This window comes from Crocodylus siamensis, chromosome 2 (genome assembly GCF_052110815.1).
Source record: "Crocodylus siamensis isolate JL-2025a chromosome 2, ASM5211081v1, whole genome shotgun sequence".
Classification (NCBI taxonomy): domain Eukaryota; kingdom Metazoa; phylum Chordata; order Crocodylia; family Crocodylidae; genus Crocodylus; species Crocodylus siamensis.
Genome location: NC_143396.1, coordinates 257,202,434 through 257,224,498, shown reverse-complemented (window position 1 = coordinate 257,224,498; position 22,065 = coordinate 257,202,434). Strand labels below are relative to the sequence as shown.

Here is a 22,065-nt window from a genome sequence, read left to right as displayed (position 1 = left end):
GCCCACTGTTGCCAGCTCTGCCTCTCCAGGCAGAGCTAAAGTCCTGTGTTCCAAGAAGTTCTGACCCTCTGTTCCCTCTCAGGACTACTTTCATAACTGCTTCTCTCACTGTTTACTAGCTTTCCAGTAGTTTTCTGCTCTGTCACACGAAGATCAGCTTTTCTGATCAGCCTTGCCATGCAGCCCATTATCATTGGGTAATGGTCCCCTAGTATTTCCCGCTTTCATTACATCAAAGGGCATTTAATTGCACCTTCCATTTAGCCTGAAAGGAGGGTGCTTCACACAGTCATCATTTAAGATCAGTGATTGTCTATTGATCAAAGACCCAATGGATGAGAAGCAATTAACTGCTTCTAGCATAACAGGGAAATAAACCTCTCACCCTTGAGAGCTGGATTGTTAGACAAAAATCCTGCAAGTCCAGAAGAGAACATAGATACCATATGCACAGATATAAATAAGGCAAAGGCATGATCTAAAATCTAATGGGAGCAAGTGATTTTTCTTCAGCTCAAAATTGATGCTTTTTCAGTGCAGCAAAATGACTGTAAGACTGGCTGTGCCTACTTACAACTGGCACTGAAGCTGCTCCAGAGTGGGCTGGTTTGATGCAATTTAACTAATGAACTGGAGTCAAATTTAACAGCATGATGCATCTAATGATCTGTGAATCAAATGAAAGCTCCCAAGGAAGGGGAAAATAAATCTGGCTTATCATTTGTTAAATGTGAAAGTATGCCAGTGGTGGCTCAAGTGTCCTGGCTAGTAGACTTTCACACTGAAATGTGATACAGTGTATAGCATAATATAACCAAGACTCTGAGTGACAAGCTACTTTAGAGTAGAGCATGTGGGATACTTCCCCTCTGTACGGACTTGGGTAGTGAAAGAAAGATGTTTAAATTTCACAATAATTGAGTTTCTTACTCAGTTTTCTGTAATTCCTTACTGTGGAAACCTGATGTGGGCTTCCTAATTTGTGGAGAATGGCAGAAGTCTCTTAAGAAGGGAATTACTGAAATGCTGTGATATATTTAAAACAAGACAAGTGACAATTTGGAAGCTAAATTTAAGAATATTAATTCTAAATTAGATGACACCTGATACTACTTTTCTATACATCCTCAACTATGACTCTACAAAAAGACAAAATATACCCACTTTGTAAGGGCAAGTGTAAAATACATGGGAAATAGATGTGGGCTTAACACACAGATTGTTGTCTACAGTCTTAAAGCAGGTCACAGGCAGAATTAGGAACAGCATTTTCATAAGTTGTGACTCCTAGAACCAATCTTTAATCAGGATACTATGCTCCTTCCCTTGCTGACTGCAGCTTTAGCTTCATGTAGTTACCATTAATCTTTTACTCCACCTATACTGTATCTAGTCACGTGTAATATAATGAGTACATGACCCTGGGTTCTCCACAATGAAAATACAATGCAGATAAATATATCAAACCATGTATTTCTAACACTCATGGATAAATGAATGTTCTGTGTTCAATAGCCAGTAAAGCTAATTTTACAAGAGCCTGCCATTTTTGCTGGATTCTCCCATCTTTGGCTCATTGTATCCCCTGGTGTGTTTGGCTATTACAGCTAACGCCCATGCTGCTACATCAACTAAACCTCTTACAAATTTGTCCTTTCATGTGGATATGTCAGCTGTGTTCCATATTTCATTTCCCTTGTATGTCATTGCTGGGGGTATTTGCGTGACAACTGGATTTTTGCTCCTTAGGCATTCATCCTCTGCTGGCACTTGAAGTTACATTCCTTTCTATATCACATCATACTTAGTTGCTGTGGATACAATTATGATGCCACAAACAGAGAATTAGAATTCACTATAGTTCTTCTTATCTCTGAACAAGAGGTTCTGTCTGTGAATGTCATACCAGCAGTACAGGCAAACAGACCAGACTGTGGGTGGTAGGAACAATACTAGTAAGATCCTCAGCTGGTAGTGTATTAACCCCTTATGAGATCTCATGTCTCCATTCCGGCACTGATGTGAACATCTCATTCCAAGGCCTTGGGATAGGCAAAAAAAGGAGACAAGATCAGTGTCTCCCACTAGGTTCTTCCCTCCTGATTCCTTTGTGATAAACCAGACTTGTCTTTTGGTTCTTTGTTTGTCTAGATCTGGGAGGAGTAGAGGGCAGCAGGAAAAGAACGAAGTGTTTGTTGAACACTTGATTGGGGGTCCCCATCTAATTGTCAGACAAGACTTGGGATTTAGACAACAGATCTTTTTATTTTCAACTGCTTTACTCAAACTAGGGTGAAATGTGTCTAACCATATTAACATATAAAATAAGTCACGCAGAGATAAAAAAGCTCTGCAATCTAAGGTTATATAAAGAGTCTGGTAACTTTACAGCAATCTCCAAGCTCAACACAGAAATAAGTTTTTCCAAATTTTGGAGACTTACCATGTGAAGGGTGCAAACTGTGTGTGTTTATGCTAAGCCTTACAAAAAGTCTCTAACATATGAAACAAAAAGAAACATCTCTGGAAATCTTTTCCCTGCTCTTACAGTTAAGCTTTCTTTTTTGTTTCCTATCACTGAGGCAATCCATTAAGCAATGAGTGATCCAATGAAAGTAAGATTTAAAAAAAACACATTTAGTTAATAAAAATAAATGTTGACTATTTACTTTTTAGTAAAATAAGATTAAGGATAATGACGAAGCAATTTAACTTTTGGTCCCAGGTAAATTAATAACTGCTATTTGCATCTGTATGTCAATGTACAAAATTTACTCATATATTACACGCACCTTTCTCCCCAAAATCAGGTCTTCAAACTAGGGCTGTGTGTCCTAAGCAGGGAAGCTGGTTGTCTGCTCTAGAATGGAGAAATGGAACATGGATGGCAGCTGTAATGACTGACTTGTTTCTCTCTCTCCTGTCCTCAGACAGGAAAGGGCAGAGTTCATTGTTCAGGCTCAGAGTTACAGTGTAAACAATTTCACCCCTGCTAAACAGCCAAAAGTTGCTGCCAATTCAGCAGTGCCTAGGAGTGGGTTAACACTGTAGCTTTTGCTGATGCTGTGGAGTATATGATGCCTCTGTGGTCAGGACTGAGCCATGACTCTGGAAAAAATCTTTTTTCCCCTCTTTGTTCTGCCTTCCAAAACCAAGTGTGTCTTATTTGGGGAGCATGTGGTATGCAAAGAAAATATGGTATTTAATACCTTTATGCATCATTTTTAGACAGACTTTGTTGGATTATTTTACTGTTAGAATGGAAAATTAAACTTCTAGAATCCTTGATTCAATACTTCGCTGATTTAACATTTTCACTGATTTTTTTTTATAATAGTTTAAATAACCTAGGAATGATGCATTGTCTTTAGGTGCTTATCATGATCATGTTCAAGTATTTATCACCAGATGAACCTTCCACAATACACATGGATATATATTCATTTTTCTTCTTTTGGAATACTGACTCAGTTAAACATGTGCAGCTGCAAGAGGGAGACATTAAGTGGTCACCAAATGCTGGGGAAAGACAGTGATGGGACTGTAAGGTTCACAAGTTAGGAAGGACAATTTAGCTGTCAGGGTACCAAGTAAGGGCTCAAGAGACTTTGGTACTGAGTTTCTGGGTCAGTCACAGACCCTGGGCATATCACTTAATCTATACTGTGCTTCAGGTTTTTTCCTGCAAGAAAGGGACTGCACTCTTTTTCCTACCTCACTGGGTTTTGAGAAGATAAAAATAAATCCATTAGTACTGTGAAATGGCCATACACCAAGAATGTATCTTAAGGAAGAGAGAAGGAACTTTGATTATCTGATTACATACACAGGCATTAAATATTGGCATTTTGCAAGTAAAAAAATACAACTGTGTGAATGTATAAATAATTGCCCATATTTATTTGTATCCCCTGCCCTTTTCCCAGTGATATAATTCACCCTGCAGAGAGTTAATTATGGGTTAGATCTTTCTATGATCAAGATGATAAATTCTTCAGGGTTGGAAATGTAGATTTGTATTTGTTTATACTGCATTGCTGATCAGAGCATGTTGGGTCTATGGCAAAAAATATTAAGTTACAATAAAATTCCCTTTCTCACTAGTTTGTGCTCTTGTACGTGAGGCTGTTTTGGAACTGCTGCTGAGCATTTAATGGCTTTGGTGCTTCCCTTACACTGTTTGCACTGCAGGTATCTATCTCTATGATTTTGTAAAGCCCTTAAAGGAAAAGTGGTCTTGCAGGAGTCAGAAGACCCAGATTTTTTTCTTTGATTGCGTAACAGGCTTCTTTTTTGATGAACAGAACTGTTTAGTAATGGCCAATTTTTCAGTAATCAAGCCTGCATATTCTTTTTGGGTGTACATGTGTGACAACCATCATCTTTGCTGACACAGCGGGGATTGATAGGTTGTCCTCCAGAGCTAAAAACATGAACTGTTACACTGTGGCCTGAAGAGTCGAGGCTTTGTTCCTGGTAGATGTATAAACTCATATATCCTCTGTGGATTGCTTTGGTGCAGCACCTGAAATTACAGCTGCTCAGGAATATTTTCCAGAAAGAGAGCTGCCTTGAAAAATGCAGATTTGTTGAATCCATATTGCTTTACTTGAAATATCTAGGGTTTGACAAACTTTCAGTGAATCAAAGCCTAGACTCCTGGCAGGCTGCTGGGCAACCAGTAATGACAGGCCTCCTGCTTGTTGTTATAGAGCTGGGACCAGTACTGTACCAAGTGGTGTGTGAATGTGACACTAGTCCCAGATTCCAACTTGGAGGGGGTGCATGAATGGCAGCCAGTGCTGCTGTCTAGGGTATAGACCCTGGCTATTATGTCTCTGGCTGTGGCTTTAACTGAGTTCAGCTCTGAGCTGCACAACACAGTACCTAAGAGCCCTAGGAGCTCCAAACCTAGCCAGACCCAGGGCAATCACACCACCTGCTCTGGAGCTATGTTTCTGAAAGCCCTGGGAGCTCTGGTTTTAGCTCCACAGCAAGTAGCCTGGATGAATCTGGAAGCTCCAGCTGTAACAGGGGTTCCCAGGACTTCCAGCAGACAGGCTCCCAGGGGCTGTGACTCCAGAAAAACTCCACCACGCAGACTGCTCTAGATTGGCCTTTCAGATGCCTGGGTCAGCTTGTTTCCCAGATGGTTTGAGAGTCTAGAAGTTCTGGATTGCCTGGACTAGGGCTGTTCAAACAGAGGTTCTACTCTGGAGTTACAGACTCTGGGACCCTAGCACAGACCTGAGTGAAACTGGCTTTCCTGCTAGTTTCAAACTATAGTAGCAGCAATCAGTGATGAAGCCATCAAGAATGGCAATTCTGCTCAGAACATTCAAGGTCCAGGGAGCATAGTTTGTTTTGGAAACACCATGTTTTGTGTTTAGAAATATTTAGTTTGTAGGAAGTTTAAAAAGTACTGATTTTTACTATACTGAGATGGAAACCAAATTCAAAAACCCTCAAATTAAAAAAAAAAAAAAAAAAAATTCCTAGTGAACTTGAGATCCTGCTCTGCCTGCAGCATAAAGACATACCCAGGGCCTCTGCACCCTACCATGATTTGCATGTGCAAATTAAAGAAGCTTATTATTGAAAATCAAGTCTATTATGTTACTATGCCTTTGTCCCACCTTACATTTCAACAACAATATTCACTTGGTAGAGAGTTTACATTTTAGTAATGTCTGTAAAGAGCTTTGAGATCCATACATTCACAATATAAATTAAAAGTGCTGCTATTGAGACATCACAAATGAGAAGGAGCTGGATAAAACCCAGATTTATCTGGATGGCATTTTACATGCACCTTGCAACATCTGCTGTGATGAAATTAATTTGCTGGATCAATGAACAGAAGTATCCCCTTACATCAAAAATGATTATTATGGTGCAAAGTGTTATTTTTAAACCAATGACCTGAGAATGGTAGGGAGATAAAACTGGTTGCTAAGTATGTATATGAAATGTTGATTTTTTCTTTGAGTACACATCAGTCAGTGATATGCCCATTGTTCTGATTTTGGTTTTGCTGCAGTGCCCCTTTAAATTCTAGGGTTTTGTCCCTTAGGAGAAGGCAACTGCCATTTTGTATTTCAGGTTTTTTTGCAGGAAGTCAGGATAAAGCAGAATGTTTTCTTGCTTAGAGATGTTGTTTGCTTTTTGCTTCCTTTGTGGTTTTCCTTAATCTTGAAACAAGCAATTTTGCTTGAAAAATTTAGGATTTTTTCCTTCCTTTTTCATGAAAAAAATCATAGCTGTAGCTTTAGCTCATGTCATGAGTATATAAAATCACAGAAAACACTCATTCAAGTATGAGGAAAAAAAATAGAAAAGGGTGAAAGGTGTAAAATAAGAATTAATCTGAAACTTCACCTGAAACTTGAAAAAAACCCAGACCAAAGCATATAGCGGTGGGAAAAGGTTTGGAAAATATTTTTCTTTCTTCTTATCTTAGATTATGCATTTATTTCTCTTAGGGTGTATCTACCTGTGTCACTGTGGCAACATTATTACCACACCATGATTTACTACTTCCTTTTGGTTATTTTTAACAGCTAATTTGCCATAGTGGCACGCTGTACTGGGGGAACATGTCACTACGACAAAGTAGCTTCTGGTCACATGTAGATGCCCATGGATGCTACATTGCCATAGCATGTTTGTAGCAGGGCACTAAGGTGCCTGCTACTCTTGGAGTAGAGATAAGAACCCAGGTGCAGGTTGCTGGGACAACAAGTTAATGAGGGGATTGGCTCCACCTGCACCTGGTCAGCTGGCCATAGGAGGCAGGGCCCTAGGCCCATATAAACCCCAGGGCTGGGACCAGGGAGGGGCTGCCTGCAGCCAAGGGGAAAGGAGCACTCCCAAAGTAAGCAAAGGGGAGAGGCCTGACTGTAGGTACAGCCTCTGAGACTGGTGAAGGATGGAGTAACCCTGGTGTGGCTAGAATAATGTTATAGCCAGGTGGCTAGAATTTATGTTATAGCCCAGGGGCTTGTATTTTGTTTTCTGTTTGACCGGTGGTTTGGGTGAGGCTATTAGAGGAAGGAGGAGGCCTCATAGGGGACCCACAACAGCATGGGGACCCCAGCACCAGAGAGGGCACAACATTGGGTGTGCACCGTCCCAAGTGCCAGTGAAGGCACAGAGCCAGACAGGGCTGCAGAGGGTCCAGGGAGGACAAGGGGACCAAGTTATAATAAGGCCCAGACCAAACAACGTCAGTTCTATCTGCGAGGCTTGGGGTGCGGTGAAGGGGTGGTTGGAGCCACACATAGCCCATAAGGCTAGGGTACCCTGAAATACCCAATACAGAATGGGGCCCACAAGGGATTCAGGAGCCCCGGGGCCAGTGTACAGAAAGAAACTCTGTTCAAGATGACGGAAAGGCAGCCTCCCTATTATATACATTCCATCAAAGACGTGGCAGGAGAGAATTGAGGGTGTCCTTTAGGCCAGCTTGACATGGTAAGGGGGCCTTGGGGAAGATCACAGCTACCCCAATGACACCAACCTGTTACAGTGTTGCTATGGCGATATAACATCACATGTAGATGCACCCTTAGTGAACTATTCACAGGCATTATTTGTGGAGGTTCTTTATGAAAATAAAGAGCTCTCCTTGGTATGTTCCCATTTTTGTTCTGATCAAAACCAGAAACAGCAGAAATACCAGGATACTGTCTGTTATAGTTATCATTATCATTGTAATCATTATCATTACCTACTGTGGCTAAAAAGGAAAGCCTACAAAGGATGGAGGACGGGATTCACCTCCAAGGGGGATTACTCCGCGCTGGTCCGGTCCTGCAGGGAGCAAACCAGGAAAGCCAAGGCTGCAACTGAACTCTAACTAGCTTCAGGCATCAAGGACAACAAAAAGTCCTTTTTCAGATACGTGGGGAGCCGGAGGAAAAGCAAGGGCAATGTTGGACCCCTGCTAAACCAGATGGGGCAACTGACAACTGACGCCCAGGAAAAAGCCAACCTATTAAATAGGTACTTTGCGTCAGTCTTTCCTCAGTCACATGGGATGCCCATGCCTGCTATGGGACAGGGAAATCTGGGTGAGGGGGATCCCCTACCCTCCATCAATGCTGACCTCGTGAAGGAACACCTTGAGAAGCTGGATACCTTCAAGTCAGCTGGCCCTGACAACCTGCACCCCAGGGTACTCAAGGAGCTGGCGAGCATCATAGCCCAGCCCCTGGCACGGATCTTTGAAAACTCCTGGCGCTCTGGTGTAGTGCCCGAAGACTGGAAGAAGGCCAATGTGGTGCCGATCTTCAAGAAAGGGAGGAGAGTGGATCCGGCTAACTACAGGCCCATTAGCCTGACTTCTATCCTGGGGAAGATCTTAGAAAAGTTTATTAAGGAGGCCATCCTTGAGGGACTGGCCCAGGCTAACATTCTAAGGGACAGCCAGCATAGGTTTGTTGCGGGTAGGTCTTGTTTGACCAATCTCATTTCCTTCTATGACCAGGTGACCTATCACCTGGACAAGGGAGAAGAGATTGATGTCATATATCTTGACTTCAAAAAAGCTTTTGATCTGGTATCCCATGATCACCTCTTGGCCAAACTGCCCAGTTGTGGCTTTGGCTCCACCACGATCCGCTGGCTGGGAAATTGGCTTCGTGGTTGGACCCAGAGGGTTGTGATTGATGGCAGTCACTCATCGTGGTGCCCTGTGACCAGTGGGGTCCCTCAAAGCTCTGTCCTGGGACCCATACTGTTCAACATCTTCATTAATGATGTGGACATTGGAGTCAGGAGTGGACTGGCCAAGTTCGCCGATGACACCAAACTTTGGGGCAAAGCATCCACGGCAGAAGATAGGCGGGTGATCCAGGCTGACCTGGACAAGCTCAGCAAATGGGCAGACGAGAACCTCATGGTGTTTAACACCGAAAAATGCAAGGTTCTCCAGCTTGGGAGGAAAAACCTGCAGCACCCTTATAGGCTCGGCAGTGCTACGTTGGTTAGCACTACAGAAGAAAGAGACTTGGGGGTCATCATTGACCACAAGATGAACATGAGCCTCCAATGCGATGCTGAGGCTAGTAAAGCGACCAAAATGCTGGCGTGCATCCATAGATGCTTCTCGAGCAAATCCCGGGACGTCATTCTCCCCTTGTACTCGGCCTTGGTGAGGCCGCAGCTGGAGTACTGCATCCAGTTTTGGGCTCCACAATTCAAAAAGGATGTGGAGAAGCTTGAGAGAGTCCAGAGGAGAGCCACGTGCATGATCAGAGGTCAGGAAAACAGATCTTATGATGACAGGCTGAGAGCCATGGGACTCTTTAGCCTGGAAAAGCGCAAGCTCAGGGGTGATCTGATGGCCACCTATAAGTTTCTCAGGGGTGACCACCAGGATCTGGGGGAACATCTGTTCACCAGAGCGCCCCAAGGGATGACGAGGTCGAACGGTCACAAACTCCTGCAAGACCGTTTCAGGCTGGACATAAGGAAGAATTTCTTTACTGTCCGAGCCCCCAAGGTCTGGAACAGTCTGCCAGCGGAGGTGGTTCAAGCGCCTACATTGAACACCTTCAAGAGTAAATTGGATGCTTATCTTGCTGGGATCCTATGACCCCAGCTGACTTCCTGCCCTTTGGGTAGGGGGCTGGACTCGATGATCTCCCGAGGTCCCTTCCAGCCCTAATGTCTATGAAAAAATCTATGAAATCACATATTTGTATCTTGTGGTGTCATTGACAAGGTCTGCCTAACCAAGACTGGGGCTTGACTATATTTAACATTGTACAAATTAAAACAGCCTTTGTCTTGAAGATCTTACAGCCAAAAACTGGCTTCTGATACCTTTATGTCACATTAAAATCACTTCATTTTTTGACTAGCCGCACCACATTTGTAAAACCAGTTAAATATATGGAATAAAGCTATTGGAATCTCATCCTCAGAGGAAAAAGACCCTAAAGTAGACAAATAGTGTCTATTTTATATATTTATATTTATATTTATATGTGTGTGTGCATGTGTATACACACATCTATCTATCTATATATATATATATATACACACACACACACACACATACACACACGTACACATATATTTGTCTATTTTATCAATGTGTTATATATATAGACATTTTAACAATGTGTTCGTTTGAATTTCTATTTTCTCTTTTTTTCACACTTTCCCAACTAAATGCCATTTACTGTCTTATTAAGCAGTTACAAGAATAGTTTCATTGACTTTGGGCAAGTAAAGTTCTATATATTGTCTCTAGTTTTGCTAATTTAAGTAGCTTGGGAATTTCCTAGAAGTCTCAGACTTTTGGCTACTAATTTAAACTAATTTCAAAAGTCTGAAATGTTGGAGGTGTTCCTATCCCAAGAAAAACCACAGGTTCTCAGGTTACAATTGTTACTGGAATGTGTAACTACAAACTGCAGTAAAATATGTTTCCATGATTCCCAAAGATCAGTTTGAACTTGTGATTCATTATTTGTATGGCTTTTTTTATTTGTAACCAGTGCCCTTTTTATGGAAGCATATCTGATTATACAATACAATAAATGAAAGACACATTATGTCCCACTTGGGCATGCTCTTAATATGCAAAGCAAAACATTTGGAGTAAGAGAAGCATTTCTGAAATGGCGTTTTCATCCTCTCCATCATTCAGTCCAGAAGTCTTCAAGACATACTGTCATCTATCAGACTAAACAGAGAAAGGAAAGCATTATTCCATTCCTGAAATATTTCAGTGCCCACACATCTTCAGTTCTCATGACTCTTTTGTTCACCCATTTATATCAGGGATGTTAGCTATTCATTAGAATATTGGGCAATACTGTAGAATTTAAAATTCTATAGTGTCTTTCTTTCAGAGTATATCCCCAAACAAACACTTTATAAAGTTAAATAATATAGCTACAGAGCTGAAATACCCCAGAGGGAGAAAGAGGCGCGGGAGAAAAACAATCTTTTCAGTTGCAGTTAGAAAAGTGATGGCAAGTTTATAAGAAATAGAAATACAGGGAGGCACTTCTGGAAATCAGTGAAGATTTTTGTAATTCCAGTTTCTGAATTTCTGGTGGTTTTCTTTGTTAAGTATAGATTGGACCAAACTGGAACTTTTAAGTTGGAATGTTGCATAGATTCAGAAAGACTGGGAGGAATATGGATTTGTCACCAGATCCAAACCTCCTCCTATGAACTCAGTTCTGGGTTAGATCCCAAACTAGAAGAGAACCTATCTTCCAGATCTTGGGCAGAGATTCAAATGGTGTAACTCAGGGGTTTTCAACCTTTTTTTAAACAAATGTACCCCTCTGCCTCAAAGTTTCAACTCATGTACACCTTTATGTTTTTTTCTTGGTTTTAAGGGGGCGGGGCAGATTGAGGCCCCTGTGGCGAGGGAGACAGAGGCAGGGGTAGGCTCTGTATAGCCAGGGCAGAGTGTGGAATGGAGCCACCAGAGTGGTTGGCTGGGAAGTTTGAGGAGGAGTGGGCAATTCCTGCTGCTGCATTCACCCTGGTGGTGGTTGACGGGGGGTGGGGGGGCACATGCTGCCCAGATCTTTGTGCAGGGCAGAGCCAGCTGCTGCTGCAGGCTGGACTCTGCACCCCGCTGCCCCAAGAGCCACGCGACATCATGTGCCTGCTGCGGTTGAGTGGGCAGGGGACAGACACACTCACACACACATACACTGACACAAAAACACAGACACGCACACATGCAGGCATAGACACAGACACACAGAGATGCAGACAACCCCCGCCCCCCCCAGGGAGGTAAGAGTATGTGGGGAGAAGGGGTGGGGGAGAGGGAAGGGGCTGGGGGAAGGCAGATCGAGAATGGAGTGGAGCATTTCTCTGTGCCTGCTCACAGGAGCAGGGCAAGGGGGGCCAGGGCAGTAGTGCCCCTCTGTGGGCCGCACACATGCCACTCGGCTGGGTGGCCAGGGGGATGGGGCTTGCACGCAGCAGCTGCCACTGCCTCACACCACCACTGTTGCACCCTGTGCTGCTTTCCCACAACCGGTCACATGTGCAGCTCTGTGGGCGGTGCACAAGGTGCGAGGCATGTCAGCAGCCTGTGGAGTCACACGTGTGACTGGCTGCAGGAAAGCAGCACGAGGCACGGCAGTGGCTGTGGCAGTGGCGGCCACCGTATGTGAGCCCTACTTTCTGCCCCCCATCCAGCCAGGCAGGCAGCATGTGTGCGGCCCGCAGAAGGGCACAGCTGCCCTTGCCCCGCAGCCCTGTACCTGGGAGTAGGCACAGAGAGCGAGCTGACGTAGGGGGCATGGAGGCACTATGGTGTGCCACCTGTTGCCACAGCACCTCACGTGCCCCACCTCCTCCCCCGGTTAAGAAGCAAAGTATGGGAAGGCACCGAAGGAGACACCAATGTCACTGCTGTGCCCCAGGATGAACTCCACTGCTGCCCACCTGGCTACCTGTGCGTACCCCCTATGTCCTTTCTAAGTACCCCCAGAGGTACGTGTACCCCCAGTTGACAACCCCTGGTGTAACTCATAAACATTATGGAGCTATGCAAATTGATGCATTTTAACTTGAGATTAAATAGAAGATATTAATTCAAGGTCTGATACATATTCAGAAATCACCCAGACTAGTTAGAATCTTGGGAGATCAATTGATCTTGCAGGACTCGTTGCAATTGTGAGCTATAACCTTCCTAAAATAGTTTGAAGAAGTTTTGGTGCTGTGATATTTCAATTTAATTCCTACTCCTGGGTTGGTATTTCCAACCCTAACTCTGAATGTTACTAACTCTAATCCAAATGTGAACTCCTTCTCTATAATCTATTAGAGATTAACTAGTAACATACTAGAAGCATATTTGAAAAATAAATATGAGATCAAATGATATCATAATTATGTTAAAGTCAAGTCCTTGACAATTGTCAGGTGAATTGTGTTAAAATAAGTCATAAAAAATCTACATGACACTAGCATATTTTTCACTAGTAAATAAGAGCAATTCTTCTCCTAATTAAAAACATTTCCCAGTGGAAGTTATGTTTCCAAACTGCTACTGTTTTTTCAGAAATCAAATAATTCACATTCAGGAAAAATGGAATCAAATATATCATCCTCATGAGAACCATTTATATTACCATCAACCATACCATTACTACTTGACATCTGATGTTCATTTAAAAATGTCACACCACCTGCATATTCAAAATATGTATATTTCTAGCTTTGATAATAACATGAAATTCAACTGGAAAGTACTAAAACTTTGATGCCTAATGAAAGAAACTGATCAAAGATTTTTTTTTTTAATAAGTGAACATGATTAAGTAGTTCTGACCAGATCCAGAAGGAACTATACTCCTTTGCATGGTAGAATATAATAATGAATGTAACAGTTGTATATAAAATAGAAGAGTTAAGTTTTCAATGGATGGGCTACTCTTAAACAGAATACCAAATGATTTAATAATCATTAGAGAAGGAATAAATGTGTCACATAACATGAAATCTAATCACTTACTATACATAGAAGTTTGTACTTAAAAATCTTCAGGTAATACAAATACACAAATGTTACATGCTTTGGCCTTGTCTTCCAATAATTTAGTTTTACACCACAAAACTGCCTGTAACAGTAATACAAAGTTTTTAACCTCTTAGTATATGAATTTTTACATTGCAACATCTCAATGTATTTGTGTGTTTTTCAACCAATTCTGCACCTTAATAGAGCCAAAAATTTCTGAATTAATGGACTTAACTTTGGATTCCATTCAATCAAAGCAGAATTGCAATGGCTGTAGAACAGTAATGACAGCAGCTGGCAGGAGCTGAGATGCTGTTTAAAAAAACAACCAAAAAACTTGATGTGGGATTGCCAGCTGGTCAGCAGATTGAACTATTTCAGTTGTACTAACTGTTAGAGGGAATTAAAGGATAAGGATAAAGCAGGAGAACACTTCCTGCCACGTCACCCTGTAGTACTTGCCACAAGTGTCAGTAGCATGGCCCCTCTTTGTTCTTCACTCATATTAGGAGGTACATCAAAGAAAGGAAGAAGGAACACAAGGAATTCTCCTCCAAGATTGACACAGGATATGGGACAGCCCAAATATCATGAACAGGAAGCATATTTAGCCATGGATCAATATTTCCACACTTTTACAGAAAATAGACCTCTCACTGCCCTCTTTGACGAGCAGTGGCTTTCTTAAGCAGTGAGCAGAAAGAATAAAGCAGTGACGGTCCTCTGAATGGGGCCTCACAGTTCTCCTTCTAACTCTTCTCAGACTTCAAAATGAGGTGCAGCCTTACCTGTTGAAAGGCTGAGCAATGACAAATCTCAGTCCTCCTCAGACACGGGGAAAGGCAGAGGGAAGGTCCTCAGCACAATGGTAAATTTTCTTCGTCAAATAGTAACACTGTACAGACCTACACCTGCCTTAACTTAGCTACACAGATACACAGTAAACACATCCTCAGGAGTGAGGTTAGGGTATGATTAAAGGAATATCTTTAGCTAAAGAAATGCATCTTCACACCTCGGAAACCCTGTGTAGTGTTCTGCTGTTTAGACCTGTCCTTGTACAACAAGTAATACCCTACAACTGCACTGGCGATTCCAGTAACATCTCTTGTAGTATAACCTACTATCAAGAGAATAAAGAGCAAGGATACACTTTCTGACCAGTTTCAACCACTTGCCATACAGCTTATTTTGCTTCAGAAATTGCCATGCTGTTTGGAACATTTCATTCCTGACAATTTTTCTTGTACAGAAAATGCCTTATTCCATTACAAGTCCAAATGAAATCCCTGTCAGTCACATGTGGGCAGTTGTCTGTCTAATAGAAGGTAAAATGACATATACACACACACACACACACACACACACACACAGGTGCACACAAAGGGACATGTTTGTTATTTCATTGGCAGAGCTTCAACATGCGTATACAGACTCTTGTGCTAATCTCTGTTACCTGGGGCTCTCAGGTTACAGCAGTGCATTGCATCACAGTAGAGGCACTTAACAAAGTTTAGATTTAATATCAAGACATGTTGCCAACCCTCAATATGTAAGCTCCTAAATATTCATGAGATTTCATTAAAAGAAATACCAGTAAGAATGCTTTTCTTTACTTTGAGCTTTCTGAGATTTTAGGAGCACCCAGGTCACATTTGCAAGCTTTTCTCACTATGGCAAGGGCTAGAAGCTGGCTTTTATTTTCCATGAAAACTGAAGTGCTCATATAACCATTTGTCGAGTAAGCTGAGGCTTTAAGCAAAGCACCAAATATCACAGGAGCTGGCACTAAGTCATTCTCTGAGGTTTGAAAAGCTTGGGTTAACTTTCACAGCCACTAGTACATTCCTTTTCCCTGCAGTTCCAGACAGTAGAGGAAATGCTTAACTACCCAGAATGAGGAGCTTCTCTGCCTCAGCAGGAAGTACTGGTGCAAATTTCATGAGAGCCTTATTATTAGTATTATTATTTTGAGTTATCCCACTAGCTTTTACAGACTCATGACATTTGGATACTTTGGCTAAGGTGTGGGGAAGTAGATTCAGACCCTTTCGGTGAGCTGCCCTGATTAAAAGCACGATAATCACATAGGGCGCACCTACATGCAATATTTACTGTGGAGTTGCCCAATTAGCTCTTCAGTAAAGTCTCAGCATCTACACCTGTGGTCCTATTAGGCTGCAGAAAAAACTAATTAACTGCACCACAGGTTTGTACTTGTAAATACAAGTGCTATCCTACAGTGGAGTTATTTACTCCGCAGCAAATGCATATGTAGATGCTGATGGGGCTGGCTGGAGCTGCCTGTCAGCTAGCCCTGTGCTGGAGCACCCTTGGGCCCCAGCCAGCCCCTCTGCAGCACACTGAGCTGGGTCAGAACAGCCCTGGGCTGGCAGGCTGGACCCCACCGAGCCCCCAGCCAGCTGGGGCTGGTCTGACCCAGCTCAATGTGCTGTGGTCCCAGCCACACGTATAAGCACAGTACCCAGGACCAAAAAGCTCTGGCACAATATATGCCAGAGTTGATTGCTCCATGCTAATAGCATGTGTAGATGCACTTGTAAAGTGTTATTCTTTGCTCTTTTGTTGTTTGTTAAGTGCATGCTAAGAGCTTGCTGTGGTGTAAGACACAAATGATATCACTTATGCTGCTTTGTGGAGGTAATGAATGAAAAGATAGAGGAAGATACAACAGTGGTCCAGGAAATGATGAAAACATGGTGTGTTATTAATTGTAATGGCAATGGTATTTTACTGGCAGTGAATTATATTTGTAGGTTTTGTAGATATAGTAAACTTTTCAAAGGAATTTCATGAGGTAATTCAAGAGGGACCCAGGGAGGTGAATGTTTGGTGTTCTGGGAATGAGAGGCAATTCTAGGCATGGAGGATGTCAGGAAAAAAGACTAGAGAGAGAATTGATGGAAAGATTTGAAGAGAACAAATGATAAGGCTGCCAGTGTTAGCAAGAAGAAGGGAGTGAGGCAGGAGATGTTAAGAGATGAAAGAGAGATGGTGGGGAGCAAAACTGCTTTATTAATTGAAATGACATTTTCTACACAAAGCATAATTAATCCATGGGAGCAGAGTCAAAAGGAATGATGTCTAAAGTACCAGATTCTGAATTAACTAACTCAATTTCTGAATTCTGTGCTATGCAGTATCAGGGGTAGAGGAGAGCTCATGAGTCTCTTTGCTCCTGCTATCTCAACTGGGTAGATTTGCCCCTTCCAATAGATTGACTGAACCTGGGATTCCCAAACTGTGGTACATTTACCATGCCAGCATTGGGGAAACCTTCCTGTTTCACATAAGCAGTGATTGCGTGCACTGCAGTGTGCCAGAAAATGTCTGAGAAGCAAACTGCATTTTTCTAGCTGCTTTAAGCCAGAATGGTGAATAACACTTGCCAAGCAAGCTGGCATAATACGTGGAGCTTTATTTAGTTGTGTTTTATGCATTGTGGCTGCACAGATGGCCACTATACCCTCTCTGGCACATGACTGGTTGGTTTACTGTTCTGCCTGGCTTTGAGCTTGTCACAAGCCACACAGCTTAAATACAAAGGAGGACTGGTGAAGGTCCATCTCACATACAAGAGCTTTACTTATTTGAAGAGCAACATGCTTGCCCAGCTAGTTTGGAGTGAGTGTAATGCCTCTAGGGATCCCTGAGAGTAAAGCCTCCCCCCCATAGGAAACCCCTGCAAGACAGGAGTTCTTTCTAAAACCCCTGTGCTGCAGAGCTGGAAAATTTGGGCACATGGGGAGTTTCCACCTCTTTTTAAGGAAGTTTGAGGTACGAGCAGTTGTTTACTTCTGGTGGATAACGGCTTGGCTCCAGCACTATGGAGAGCAGCCATTTGGCTACAGTTGGAGCCTCTTTCCAACAGGGCTAGCACATCTGTCCATTTTGCCCAATATCACAGGCATCTGGGGTCCTGTACTTGGGAAAGGACAGGAACAACTGAGGAGCCAGGTGCCTTTTGGTGTGTACACTGCTTGATGGCCAGGTAAAATCCCTTCCTTTCCAACCAGAAGTCTGCTACTTCTGTGGCTCTTTCCTCTTACCGCCCTTCCCTTTCAAACATACCCACACTCTTTGTATTAATGGCACCTTATTTGTTTTTTTGAGCTCTACTCAAAATGTTTTGTAATTTCTTTTTTATTTAAATTTTGTTAAAAGGTCAGCACAGTGAACTTTGGCTCATCTTCAACATTAATTCAGATAAGAATTAGCAGGAACTTCAGACTTTAAATTAGACAAGTTAAAAAGTCAAGTCCCTGAATGTAGTCCAGCAGCATGCTAGAACAGATTGAGCTGTGATTTACGACCTATTTAATTGTTTCTTGTAATTTGGGTAACATGAAATACATAAATAATAATAGTGACTGCCTCACTGTGTTTCTTTCTGATGCAATGTCTAGAAAACTAGGAAATTAAAAATTATACTTGGAGCTGATTGGGAACTTTAAGATGAACAGATTCTTGTCAGAAAATGCCGATTAGGTAAAACCAAAGATTTTGCTGTAATGCTTCTGTTTCAATTACATTTTTCTCACCAGGGGTTTTCACATGTAGAATGGAACTTTTGGACAAAATGAGAGAGACCCCAGGAAAGCTTAATGACCTGGTTAGATTCAGATCAAGGATTTTTTTCTAATTCTTCAATAACCCAAGTTAGCGCTCTCTCTTCCTCCCTCCCACTCCCCCATTTTTTAAATAACACTTTAAACGTCTCCTTTTCATTCTGCATCAAAACAAATGTTAAAAAACACAGGTTTTTTTAATTGATTTTTTTGTTTTCTATCCATACCTAGTTATAGTCAAACATGTTAGGCTTCTTTGGGTGCCTATTTTACTATACAGCCTGGAAATATTTCAGTCAAGACCATCAACGTCTAAAATATATGGGCACCTGTGCACATGACAGACCTCTGCTCCAACATGTACTTATTAGCATGTGTTGGTGCAGACTTGATTAATCAAGTTTGCTGTGAGTCTGCCAGAGCATGCTAATTAGCGCATTCCAGCAGCTCTGCATTGTGTGTATTCAGTGTCCCCATGTTTAAAAATGGCAGCAGAGGCACTTTAAGGAAAGCTTGTCGAACGAGCTTTAGTTAAAGTGTCCCAGCTGCCATTTGGAAACACAGGACACTGGCTACATGTGATGCTGCAGGTGCTTTAATTTGAGTGGCTTTTACAGGCACTCTTATTAAAGTGCCTCTCCCCCCCAAAGCATGTGTACAGATTCCCATTGAGCCCCAACAGAAAAAATTTGCACGTGATACTTCAAACTTTTTTTTTTGAAAGATGACATCAAACACGAAGTCAGAGATCTTCCATTGTAGACTACAATTAAGATGACAAAGTGTGTGTGTCTACATGTGTATGTGTGTGCATATGTGAGGAAGGCAAGGGACTGATAGGAGGGAAAAGCCTTATTGTCACACTTTTTAAGCCACTCAGCATACAACTAATTTTACTTATTTGTGCTAACTTCTGGAACTGGGAGAAAAACAAAGAAAATATTTAGGCTTATTTTAGCATGAGTAGGCTCAAAACCAGACATCCCATAATAGACATCCTCTATATAATGGAATTGGGTAATGAGATGAACGTCTAGTTAATGAGAAAAGATCTAGTTTTGGAGAAAACTGGCAGAGCTATAGGAAAATGTTGTATCTGTGTTCAGCCTAGCTCTACTGATCCTGGTCTGGCATTGGCTTTAGTGAAGGAAGGAAATAATTGAGCAGTTACAAAAATACAGAGGTCAATCCTGCTTTACTTCAGCTTTTCTTCAGTGTTTGCCTTGCAAAGACCTGGTGAAATCAGCCCACCTTAGAAGGGAGAAAATCTGGCAATGTCCATTAAATGAGTTCCCTCATGTTTTGGATGTTTGATGATCCTTGGATGTGTTTAAGACTCATCTAAACAAATCTTGGCTCAGATTATCTAGTTGGGGATGGTCGTGTTTTGAGCAGCGGGTAGGACTAGATGACTTTATTTCCCGAGGTCCCTTCCAACCCTCATTTTCGATGATTCTAACCCTCTCAGCAGACAAGGAATGTGTGGTGAAGTTATTAAGCATGTCGGAACTGCAAGAGAAACGTGCAAGGCTTGCAGCAGACTGACAGATCCAGCATGAACCTCTGAGGAGGATCTGAGTGCAGGGATTGGCTTGTGGGGTGACTCAGCAAAATCTGGAGCAATATTACTGAACCTTCTCTGTGTGTCTCTGTCTGATGCCAGATGCACATGTAAGACACAAGGACACATGCACTGGGACTGGGGTTTGTTTGCATTTCAGACTAGAAATAGCGCTCATGAGTTTATTTTACTCTGTCCTTGGATTTGGCAATATTACCTGTTGCTAAGCAAGGGGCATCATTTCAGGACAGCTATTTTCTTTCTCTGGATTCAGCCCTAGTAAAATTCTTCATGGCGTGATGCAATCACACAGTCCCATTTCATTTGGCTGGCTGCTCTACTTTTGGCCAGATACAAATGTCCATTCCTAACAGTGAAAAATTTCCACTGCTAGAAAATATTCTGGGAAATGTTCAGTCTACAATTGCCCTGTCTCCATTACCCCTCATGTCTTTCCAAGACTGGTGTGTTCCTGGTCTGGGGAACAGCATGAGCTGCTCCATGTGTCTGGTTTTCCAGAGGACTGGAGCAACAGAGCAAATCTCCTGCCTGCTTTTCACAATGGAGCTTCTGGAGTGACAAGCAGGCAGGAGCTCCTCCCCTCCTGGTCTGTGGGAAGGCAGAGAGCAGCTGCCCCCTACGTCACTGACCCTGGTCTTGAGAAAACACAGGAGTTTTTCCCTGCAGTTCCACTCCTTCTGTTCCCCCGTAGGATTTAAGCTGTGGAAAAGTGTACAGACATTCATTCTCCTGGGAGAAACTCACCTGACAGTGAATTCTACCTGGTTGCAGTTGGTTTATTTTTCACCTGAAACACCATTTTCCTCTGGCAGAAAAAGAACAGAACATCTGTACACTTTCAGTTTCTACCAGGAGAGCAGAGAGTCTCCTGGTAGAAACTGAATGTTTGTACATAGCCTTTGTTGTCTAGCAAAGGGCTGCTTCTTTGACACATTCTAAAGAAGGAACAGCAATATAAAAGCATTTGAACAGGTTACAAACCGATGGCATTCCCTCACAAATCAGTAAGAGAACTGTAACTGTACTGGATATTTTCAAATATTGGGAGTGGGGTTACAACATATAAAGCTGTGTAAAAACCCTTGATACTTGTAGATTTTACATTTGGCTTTGCATGTAATTAACTCATTTATTGAAAAACTGCATATTTTTCATATTTCATTTAGGAGCTGTTAGCATCTCATTTATATATATTAACATGTTCAAATTATTTTTAGAACAAAAGCCTCAACATTCTAAAAGTGTAGGCATCAAAATGTTGAGTATTTTTACACATGCAAGTGCCCAGCGCCGCAATGCTTACAGTTGTATAAGTGGATAATGGGCATTAACACTGAGAAAATGGCTGTGGCGTGCTTTTGAACTAAAACACATTGGAGGTGCTTCAGTTCAAAAGCACACCACTGCCATTTTCTGCACACTGACACACATTTTGCCACTTATACAACTGTACATGGTGCAGTGCAGTTTGCCTTAGCTCGCATGTGGTGCAGACTTGATTAATTGAGTTTGCTCCAAAGCATAGGATCTCTAGTGCATCATGAGACAAAAAAGTATGTGTATAAATGTGTTGTGTATATGTAGATCAGTTTTTTCCCCAAGAAAATATGAAAAATGGAATTCTCACATGTTCTGATTAACATGCTGTGATGGGGGTGAACTCGAGGCCAGATCACAAATTGTCCCACCCACCTGTCTAGGGCAGTTTGCCCTAACTCACCTGCCACAGCTTGAATGTTAATATGGTTTATTAAGCGGGAGGCTGTCCTTACATTACCCCTATGCCAGAGGGTGCTATCCATGTCTCCAACCCTCCCCTACACCATGACCCATATCTCATAGATGGCATCCAGATTATGATAGCTCCCTGGTCTAAGGTCAAGCCAAACTCAGTCCACCATTGGACTCCATTCATTCTCACACTCACTCTGCCCCCACTCACACAGGCCTCTAGCATACTGCCCATTACTGGGCCATACTCCACCACCCTTGCTCTCCTTGAGCGGCCCATTTGGGCCATTGCGCTTCACTACTTGCACTCCAGTAGGATACATAGTCCTTTAGTTTCCTTGAGGTCCCCTACTCTACGTGGCCTGGTCTTATGCCAAATACCAGGCTGACTCCGCCCCAAGCCCCTCACCAGTGGGGGTTGGTCCATGTGCTGTCCTTCAGACCACTCTCGCTGCCCTACTCAGTACCCCCTTGGTGCAGCCCTTCAAGTCTCCCCCAGAGACCCTACTCTGTACTCCACACATGCAGCCCTTCAAGTGCCCCTTTTTGCACCCTACTCTGCATGGGCCCTCACAATACCTCTTCCCAACAACACTGCCTCCTCCAGGGCCTCGAGGACCCTTTGCCCCTGCTGGGCTAAGGTGCCTACT

The 22,065-nt window shown here is 42.6% G+C and overlaps 1 long non-coding RNA gene across 1 annotated transcript in view; it reads right to left on the bottom strand.

Moving 5' to 3' along the window:
- Positions 1 to 10,392: 10,392 nt before the first annotated feature.
- The window catches only part of LOC149872089 (uncharacterized), a 29,446-nt gene continuing 17,773 nt past the window's right edge, over positions 10,393 to 22,065 (bottom strand). The window contains exon 3 of the long non-coding RNA XR_016440577.1: positions 10,393 to 10,696. This is a non-coding gene — a long non-coding RNA (uncharacterized LOC149872089). The remainder of the gene's footprint in view (positions 10,697 to 22,065) is intronic.